Raw genomic sequence first — 9324 nt, 5'->3', positions numbered from 1 at the left:
TTTTTCATCCTATTCTGCCAGAAGGTGTAGTTAGACCCGAAGAATAGGGGAGGCCGAGTAATGGACAGCCCCTCAGGTAAGATCTGAGTTGTCTGGTTTCCTGGGAGAAACCGAGTGCTGTTTTCAGCCATAGTGGGGATCGGCTCAAGGTAGTTAAACCTTTCACAGTGAGCTTTTAGTCTCTGATACCACTTGTTGGTCCCTTATAACGTAACAGGTTAGTTCCAAGGGGGGGATAGGAACTATTTAAAATTTTAGTACGTTAAGGCTGACTTCTTTTACTTTGAAAAGGAATTACACAGCGCGCTGAGTGAAGTAAGACACTAGCTTAGTCAACTGGTGACTAAGTCAGCTTCTTTCTTTGAGTCAGGAGATAGCACTTAAGTCTATTCCTGAACTCAGATACTCAATGCACATAACTCAGTGTGACCTCTTTACTTGGTCAGTTTTGTTTAAGCAAGCAATATATATATTAAAGGAGTTTAAGGTTAGAACGATGTTACTCAGCAGATTTATCCAGGTTCGGCCTCTACGCCTACGTCCTATCCTCGGAACACATTCCGAGCTTTCGAATTCTCTACTGAGCTCTTTAACGGTAGAGCATCAAACCTTTTACAACAAGAAGTTGAGTATAACAAGAGTACCTTCCTCTATACCTCTACTCACTCCTATTCTATTGCTGAGTACTATAACCGAGTACTCAACCTCTCCTTTCTAATTCTAGAAATGATAATAAGTTTGTCCTAAACAACAATTGCTAAGACACTTTAGATGATTGGATAATCACTCTAGACTTTTACACAGTAATATGGAAATTGGTGTAAGTATTTGCTTTGCTTTTTCACACAGATTCTTCGAGTAGAAATTTGGTCAGCGTAATGGCTTGTTGAAGATCCGCATCGAATGAAGCAACTGAAAGGCCTATTTATAGTGACACATGAGGTATCGGTTATTTCAAATTTCGAAATAACTGTTGGAGGGAAACGGCTTGATGTCGTTGTCACTCAGTACACGCTCAGTGCCATTGGCCAATCAGATTATTGTATCTTCTGTCTTCGGTCAGTGCTGAGCAGCTTTTAGACAGACATGCAGAATGTTTCGCCTTTTATGGCAAAGTCTTCCAGACAGCTTTCTGTGTCTTCTGAACTTTACCCAAAGTAGAAATACTTTGTCTTGAAGTTGTTCCTTGCTCAGCTGTTGTCTTGTACTCTTTGTCATCCAACTCAGCAGCTTCATTCCGAAGTAGATAAAGAAAGTCTTCCAGATCCTTCTTCATGTTGAGCTGCGTTTTGTCCACAATGACAGCGTTTTGTTTACACGGGCCGAGTTGTCTTGGGCCTTTGACTTTCCTTTGGGCCTTTAGCCTTTTAGTCTTTATGTCTTATAAATAATTTAACTCAACATTGAACAAACACATTACTGTAATAAATCAAAGCATTTAAACTTAGTGTGCTTTAGAATATTTTTAAACATATACTCAAATAATTTTGTCAAATCAAAATCATGTGGAAAGGTGTTTCAACAGTAAGTACTTTCTACCATGGATTAACACCCGCTAATCGTGCAACCGTTGACTCTGCTGCAGGTGGGGATTTGTTTTGGAAATCGGCAAGCGAGGCTTATGAGCTCATCCACGAATTAGCTAGGAAAAGTGTCCAATAGCAAGAAGATCGGCTTGCCGGACCCTCGCGAAATCAAACTTTTTCCATGGAAGACGAGGCTCCCAAAATCTTCATGGTCAAAATGAATAAAAAGCTGGACGCCCTGATGGCGCAAATGAGCCTCAAGAATACAGCACAAGTCCTAGTGTGCTCACATTGCGGTGGTGACCACCACGGTAAGGATTGTCAAGCCAGAAGCCCTTTTGCCGGCGATACCAAAAGCGTAAGTTATGTAGGGGGGCAACAAATGTATAATTCTTATCATAACTCCTATCCTAACTCAAATGCTTATCACCACCGTAACAATAATAACAACGGATGGAGGCCTCAACACCAACACCCGAATTTGTCTAATGATAACAAGCAGAAGGTGTTGAAACCCCCCATCCGAACTCCATAAGGAGTTCGTGGAGCAAGGTTCGGGCCAATTCCCTCATGCCCAAGGAGGACAAAATTTTCAACCTCTTAGCAATGCGCAAGACCCTATGGTAATTGATCTTCTCAAAGAAATATCTTCCCGTCTTGCTAACAATGAAGCATTTTGCAGGGATTTGGGACGTCAAGTGGCCCAATTGAGTCGCCAACGATAAGAGAGACGACATGAGTTTCTCCCGATTAACACCGAACGAAACCCGAGACCAAAGAACCGGAAGACCGCACAAGCGATAACTCTCCGTAGTGGTAAGGGTTTGGAACCACCGATTCCAAAGGCGACTCCAACTGCTCCAAAGGTAAGTGACGAACTGGATGTGGTAAGCAACCCCGGTTCAGATCCGAAACCCATGACTTCCTCGGATAAAAATAAAAATGTATGTGATCCAAATGGAGCTTACGTACCGAAGCTCCCTTTTCCGCAATGACTTAAAAAGGAAAAATTGGATCACCAATATGGCAAATTTTTGGAGATTTTTAAGAAACTTCACATTAACATCCCGCTTGCGGAGGCATTGGAACAAATGCCTACATATGCGAAGTTTCTTAAAGAAATCCTCGCCAAAAAGAGGAAGTTAGATCATAATGAAACGGTAGCGCTCACGGAGGAATGCTCCGCGATCATAACAAACAAACTCCCACCTAAACTCAAGGATTTAGGAAGTTTTTCTATCCCTTGCACGATTGGTAATGTTGAGTTTAGGAGAGCTTTATGCGATTTGGGTGCTAGTATCAATCTAATGCCTTTATCTATGTTTAGAAAGCTTGGCTTGGGAGAGCCAAAGCCTACCAATATGACGCTCCAGTTGGCCGACAGATCCATTGCCCGGCCAAAAGGGGTTGTGGAGGTTGTCTTAGTGAAAGTGGACAAGTTCATTTTCCCCGCCGATTTTGTAGTACTCGATATGGCGGAAGACGAGTCGGTACCGATCCTCCTAGGACGAGCATTTCTTGCAACAGGTAGGACTCTCATTGACGTCCACGAAGGTAAGCTTATCCTACGGTTGCAAGACGAAGAGGTAGAGTTTAATGTATACAACTCCATAAAATTCCTGTCTAATACCATGGAGGATTGTAACTTTTTAAATTCCGTAGACTCTATTGATCTTTTTGTTGAGGATTTTTGTGATAGGTCTTCTATGGGAACCTCTTCGGAAAAAGATGGTAATGAACATTTGGATGAGGAGCCATTGAACAAGCCATTTGAATACTCCTCCGAAATAGAACAATGTCTATTGGCAAGGAGCCGGTTCGAGGGTTTGGACCGGGACAGCAAAGCAAAGCCAAAGTCCTCTCTCGAGGAGCCTCCGACTTTGGAACTTAAACCCTTGCCTCCTAATTTAAAATATGTCTTTTTACAACCTCCTAATTTCTTACCAGTTGTTATATCTTTGCTTTTGACAGCAGAAATGGAGAAAGCGTTAATTGCGGTGTTACAAAAACACAAGGGTGCATTTGGATGGACCATTCACGACATTAAAGAGATCAGCCCCACCATTTGCACACACCGCATCTTTATGGAGGATAAAGTCAAACCCTCCGTGCAGCCGCAACGACGACTTAACCCCAACATGAAAGAGGTAGTAAAGGGCGAGGTAATCAAACTCCTCGACGCAGGTATAATCTTTCCTATCTTCGATAGTCGATGGGTTAGTCCGGTCCAATGTGTTCCCAAAAAGGGGGGCACTACGGTGACGGAGAATGATCAAGGGGAATTAATCCCCACATGAAAAGTGACGGGGTGGCGAGTATGCATTGATTATAGGAAACTTAACGAAGCCACCCGAAAAGATCATTTTCCCTTGCCGTTCATTGACCAAATGTTGGAAAGAATGGCGGGACATAAATTCTTTTATACCATAGATGGCCTCTCCGGCTACATGCAAATCCCCGTTGATCCTTCGGATCAAGAAAAGACAACATTTACTTGTCCGTATGGGACATTTTCATATAGGCGGATGCCATTTGGGCTTTTTAATGCCCCCGCCACCTTTCAACGGTGCATGACGGCTATATTCCGAGATGATTGAGGACTTCATGGAAGTCTTCATGGACGATTTTTCTGTTTTTGGATCGTCCTTTGAAATTTGTTTAAACAATCTTGATAAAGTCCTTCAACGTTGCGAGGACACTAATCTCGCTTTAAGTTGGGAAAAGTGTCAGTTTATGGTTCAAGATTGTATCGTTTTGGGACACAAGGTGTCCGGGGAAGGAATCGCGGTCGATCCGGCCAAGATTGAGGTGATCGAAAAATTACCTCCTCCAATCAATGTTAAAGGAATACGGAGTTTCTTAGGTCATGCGGGGTTCTATAGGAGATTTATTAAAGATTTCTCTAAAATAGCAACCCCTTTGACCCAACTCCTCGCAAAGGATGCAGAATTTAGTTTTTCCTCCGAATGTTTGCTTGCATTTAACACGCTAAAGGAAAAACTAGTTAATGCACCCATCATGGTGAAACTCGATTAGAGTCTTCCCTTTGAACTTATGTGTGATGCGAGTGATTTGGCTGTAGGTGCTTGTTTGGGCCAACGGGTGGATAAAATTTTCTCCCCATTTTTTATGCGAGCAAAACGCTCAATGAAGCCCAACAAAACTATTCCATTACGGAAAAAGAGATGCTTGCTGTAGCTTTTGCTTTCGATAAATTTAGATCATATCTCGTGTTATCCAAAATTATCGTATACACTGACCATGCAGCTCTCAAGTACTTAATGACTAAGCAGGATGCCAAACCACGATTGATACGGTGGATTCTACTCCTACAAGAATTTGACATCGAAATTAGGGATAAGAAAGGAGTGGAGAATGTCGTAGCCGACCATCTTTCCCGGTTACAAAGCGAGCAAGCCACATCTCCGGAAGTTATGGAGATCAAGGAGACCTTTCCCGACGAAACTCTTTATGCGGTAACACCTTTAACTTGGTATGCCGATATGGCAAACTACAAAGCCGATAATATTCTTCCCCTGCATCTTACTTACGAGCAACGTAGGAAGTTCTTTCATGACGCTAAGAACTATTTTTGGGAAGAGCCCTACTTGTTTAAATCTTGTGCTGATAATGTCATTCGTAGGTGCATACCGGAAGATGAGGTAAATCATGTGTTGCATATGTGTCACACCCAAGAGCCGGGGGGCCACTTCGGCCCTAGTCGGACTATGGCAAAGGTTCTACAATATGGCTTTTATTGGCCTACCTTGTCCAAGGATTCCCAAGACTTCGTCAAATCATGTGACGCGTGTTAGCGGAGCGGGAACATCTCCCGTAAACATGAAATGCTCTAACAAGGGATCCTAGTTTGCGAACTTTTTGATGTTTGGGGGATAGACTTTATGGGACCTTTCCCTAAGTCGCATAACAACGCCTACATTCTTATGGCGGTTGACTATGTCTCCAAATGGGTGGAGGTCGTTGCTTTACCCTCAAACGACTCTAAGGTAGTAGGGAAATTTATAAAGAAGAACATTTTTACTCGGTTTGGAACCCCTCGAGCTATCATTAGTGACGGGGGCTCCCACTTTTGCAACCACCAATTCAATCAACTATTACATAAATACGGGGTTGCACACCAAGTTTCCACCCCCTACCATCCGCAAACTAGTGGATAGGTCGAGGTTTCTAACCGTGAACTAAAACGAATCTTGGAAAAAACGGTTAGTGCCTCTAGGAAAGACTGAAGCCTAAAGCTCGACGACGCCCTCTGGGCCTACCGTACGGCGTTTAAAACGCCTATCGGGATGTCTCCTTATCGTTTAGTTTTCGGGAAATCGTGTCATTTACCGGTGGAATTAGAACATAAGGCCTATTGGGCTCTGAAATTTTTAAATTTTGATATGCAAGCCACAGGGGACCAACGTCTCCTCCAACTCAATACCCTTGATGAACTTCGTCTCGGTTCGTATGAAAACGCCAAGATTTACAAAGAACGTACGAAGAAATGGCACGACAAGCACGTGCAAATCAGGGAATTCAACAAAGGGGACCAAGTCCTCCTTTATAATTCTCGCCTCCGCCTATTCCTAGGAAAATTAAAGAGTCGGTGGTCGGGACCGTACACCATTGTCAATGCCCACTCATCCGGAGCGGTCGACATCCAAGGTTCCGACAACGAAACCCATCGGGTGAACGGCCACCGCCTGAAAATCTATTACGGAGGCACTCTTCCACAACACGGGGAAACCACATTCCTCAAAACACCGTGAGCATGCACACATCACGAGAAAGTCGGGCTACTCCGACTCTAAACGTAGCCTCGGTTTGCGTTCCTCAAACCCTTTGTATATATGTATCAAATCTGTTTGTTCTTTTTAGGCACTATTCTTATTTTCTTCAATTAAAATCAACGAAAAACAAATCCCATACGAATCCAAATACCTCACGCGGGACGTGCACACCGTCACGCCCCGCATTTCTGAGCCTCTGGCCAAAATCGGCCTAAAATGCACCTTTCACGCAGGGCGTACACCCTTTTACGCCACGCGTGATCGCATTTCTTCCGGCATAAAAAGCCAGAAACTCAAACATGCGGGGCGCCCCTCTTCCTGCGCCCCACGTATTTGAGCTCTGCCCAAAAAAAGAGCTCAAAACGTACCTCCTATGCGAGGCGCCCCACTGGGCACGCCTCGCGTAGGACCAAACCTTCGATGGGTCTAATTCTAATTTCATGTCTATTTTTGTTTTTGTTTTTCTCTTCTTTTGCGACGTCCTTGGAATAGACGTCATTTTAATAACGCGGAGGGCCGTGCAACCCCGCACTCATCGTTTGTTTTGCACTAACAAAAACAAAAATAAATAAAAATCAAATAAACAACAAAATAATGGAACTAATTTATCGATTCTGAAATTTTTCCGACACACTGCCTCCCTCGGAAATAAAATAAAAGTTCCGTTATTTGTCCTTCAAATAAAAAGACGGAACACAAAGGATCGATTTTAATGAGAAATTTTAGTCTTAATTTTGAAGTTCTAGAATTTATGCAAAGCCTAGGCTTATACTAAATAAAAGCATTGAGTCCTAACCCACATGTCATCTCCATAATGAAATTTAAAAAGGCAATAAAAACGGGATGTTTGAAAGTTTAGCGAAGACTCGATAGTACACAATTTAAACCCGAAATTTTGTGAGATATTTTTGAGCCTAAAGGAGTTCGTACGAGAACTCTATTTCTTTCACAATTTTTCGAGAGCTTTGACTTCACTCGACTCATAGAGTTTGCACCTAATGCCGGGTTAAGTACACCTATTTTGGTTAAGATGGCAATAGATGATAAAACAAACCCACTTAGTCTAATTCTTTTCTTAATTCATTTTTTCTCGTTTTTATCAACCCCTAAGAAACCCCCTTGAGCCTACTAACCGACTTTTCTTGTTAATACCCTTTTAACAATTAACCCTCTTTTTCCTCTTGTTTAAATACCAACAAAATCAATTCGCACCCGAAATAAGCCAAGGCCTTGATAAATAAGCACCTTAAACTTTCGAAATCGTTTTTGTGCTGCTCTAAAAAAAAAGACAATCAAGAGCAAAACGACATTCTCAAGCTCCACACGAGCAATTTCGAGTTATATCTTATGAACTCACCAAGGCCAAAATAAAATACGTTGCAATCATCAAAATGGTATTTAAACTCGAGTTTTCAAAAATTAACCAATAAAAAGCCACCCACATTACAACCCCCCTTCAGGTTCATTTTTAATATTGTCTAAATCATAACATAGGAGGAAAAACCCGGATAAAAATGCAAACTCAAAGTGACCTCGGGTAAGTGCAAAGAAGAGTGCTAAAACACCGACCCACCAAAGTTTGAGCGTAAGAGTGAAATCCCTTAGTGAGGTACTATCGGGTTCTCAAAAGATAATCCACCCCCGTTACTATTGCCTATTAATTTTGATCATGGAGGTTTCAAATAAGTTTTGGTCACTCGATTGTTTGCGTAGGTGTTTACCGAAAACTTTGCATAAAACTTTAACTTTGAAATCACGCACTTGGTAAAACCAACCGACAGTTTGTTTCTTAATAAATCTCAATCCCTTGTCTTTCGATTTCTTTTACTTGAGGACAAGTAAAACTTTAAAGTCCGAGGAGGTTTGATAGGGGTATTTTACCCCTATCTTTTAGCGTGATTTACGGTTCAATTTTAGAAGAAATAAATAAGTTTAATTACAAAAATAGAGTGTTTTAATAAAATAAGGAAATAAAATAAATTCCGTACTTTTGGTTAATTTTCCGTATTTTTTATTAATATTAGTAAATAAAATATCAAGCTAACTCGGCTCCCGAGAATTGTATTTCAGGTACGAGCAAGAAGTGAAAATCCACCCATACACGCGAGGCGCATCACTCCTCACGCGAGGCGTGAAACATTGGATCAGAAATAATTGACTTATCCACAGGCACCACGTGGGATCTAGTCACCAATACACGCGGCGTGTACCACCATACGCGGGGCGTGGAACATGTGTCAGAAATGATTAACCTAATCCTGAAAGTCAGACTGCACGGTCTCCCTGAGTCAACTATCCATACGCGGGACGTACCACCTTACACGCGGGGCGTGTAAGGAAGTTCTTCAATGCAAAAAGCTCAGAGACTCATTTACGCGGGGCGTGCTTCAGCTACGCATGGCGTAAAAGACCCAATTCAAGCAATAAAAACTCAGAAACTCAAACACGCGAGGCGCATCCCAGTCTACGCGGGGCGTATTTGAGACAACAAGATCTGGAATTGGTCCACATGCAGGAGATTTCTGACGGAATGGGCAAACACGCGGGGCGTTCCACACCCTACACGAGGCGTATTATGGGATTTCTGCACAAAATCATGTTCCTCCATGCTTGCACCTTGTGAAATTACAATTTCACCCCTAGCTTGATGTGTATAAATAAGAGTGACTAGCACTCATTTGATATATCTTAGACACCTTGTAATATACACTTTCTTGAGATTAAATTCTTGTCATTTGTAGTTTTAGATTTTGTTTTTAGGCTTTATATAGCCAAACTCTTCCACCTTGAGAGCTTGTTCGTTGATTCTGGCATTCCATCAAAGTTCCGCTCCATCTCCGTGCACCAAGCTCGAAAGCTCCACCATCCAAGTCCTAAGAGACGGTTTTGAGTCCGGTTAGCTAGTTCCGAGGGTAGATTCTTCCCTTTACACTTGCTAATTAGCTTGCACTCATCCTATGTACTAGGCTTGGTTGTAATTCATATTTACATTCCCCATATTTATA

Source organism: Euphorbia lathyris, chromosome 2, assembly GCF_963576675.1.
Source record: "Euphorbia lathyris chromosome 2, ddEupLath1.1, whole genome shotgun sequence".
NCBI lineage: Eukaryota > Viridiplantae > Streptophyta > Magnoliopsida > Malpighiales > Euphorbiaceae > Euphorbia > Euphorbia lathyris.
This window is presented reverse-complemented; position numbering follows the sequence as displayed.